General features: G+C 55.9%; 1 non-coding gene across 1 annotated transcript in view; it reads left to right on the top strand.

Annotated features, from left to right (window-relative positions):
• Positions 1–426: 426 nt before the first annotated feature.
• LOC126476931 (small subunit ribosomal RNA) overlaps positions 427–1,306 on the top strand; it is a 1,909-nt gene continuing 1,029 nt past the window's right edge. The window contains exon 1 of the ribosomal RNA XR_007587363.1: positions 427–1,306. This exon is cut by the window's right edge and continues 1,029 nt beyond it. This is a non-coding gene — a ribosomal RNA (small subunit ribosomal RNA).

The raw sequence follows: 1,306 nt of genomic DNA on the forward strand, positions 1-1,306 counted from the left end.
GTGTTGGCGCGTGCGCTGTGCTGGGAGAGTTCGCTTCGGCACCCAAGTGGGGCTTTTGTCCTTCTGTGGCGCTGGCGTTGGAGCTGCCGGTCACCGTAGGTGGCGCATGTTGTCTCCCGCCGGCAATGCCACGACAGCACGCTCCCGGGCCTCTGTCGGCAGCGGCAAGCTCAGTTGGGAGCACGGGTGGTCGCACCTAAAGCGTCTACTCGCCTAACTCCGGGCGATTGCGCCTCTCTCGAACCCGACCAAGTACTTAGGACGGCGCTGCGCGCCGCCGGGACCTGAGAGGGTTTCGAGGTGTGTTGTGCAGGGGAGATCAGCCTCCTCCTGTTTGCAGAATAATTGAGCGGACGCTTGCATGTTCGCGCGGGCCCCCGGGACACACTCCCGGGCAGCCGGCTGCTCAGCTCTAGTTGACGCAGCTCCCTGGTTGATCCTGCCAGTAGTCATATGCTTGTCTCAAAGATTAAGCCATGCATGTCTCAGTACAATCCGCATTAAGGTGAAACCGCGAATGGCTCATTAAATCAGTTATGGTTCCTTAGATCGTACCCACGTTACTTGGATAACTGTGGTAATTTTAGAGCTAATACATGCAAACAGAGTCCCGACCAGAGATGGAAGGGACGCTTTTATTAGATCAAAACCAATCGGTCGGCTCGTCCGGTCCGTTTGCCTTGGTGACTCTGAATAACTTTGGGCTGATCGCACGGTCCTCGTACCGGCGACGCATCTTTCAAATGTCTGCCTTATCAACTGTCGATGGTAGGTTCTGCGCCTACCATGGTTGTAACGGGTAACGGGGAATCAGGGTTCGATTCCGGAGAGGGAGCCTGAGAAACGGCTACCACATCCAAGGAAGGCAGCAGGCGCGCAAATTACCCACTCCCGGCACGGGGAGGTAGTGACGAAAAATAACGATACGGGACTCATCCGATGCCCCGTAATCGGAATGAGTACACTTTAAATCCTTTATCGAGTATCTATTGGAGGGCAAGTCTGGTGCCAGCAGCCGCGGTAATTCCAGCTCCAATAGCGTATATTAAAGTTGTTGCGGTTAAAAAGCTCGTAGTTGGATTTGTGTCCCACGCTGTTGGTTCACCGCCCGTCGGTGTTTAACTGGCATGTATCGTGGGACGTCCTGCCGGTGGGGCGAGCCGAAGGCGTGCGACCGCCTCGTGCGTGCTCGTGCGTCCCGAGGCGGACCCCGTTGAAATCCTACCAGGGTGCTCTTTATTGAGTGTCTCGGTGGGCCGGCACGTTTACTTTGAACAAATTAGAGTGCTTAAAGCAGGCAAGCCCG

Source organism: Schistocerca serialis, chromosome 4 (genome assembly GCF_023864345.2).
Source record: "Schistocerca serialis cubense isolate TAMUIC-IGC-003099 chromosome 4, iqSchSeri2.2, whole genome shotgun sequence".
Lineage (NCBI taxonomy): Eukaryota > Metazoa > Arthropoda > Insecta > Orthoptera > Acrididae > Schistocerca > Schistocerca serialis.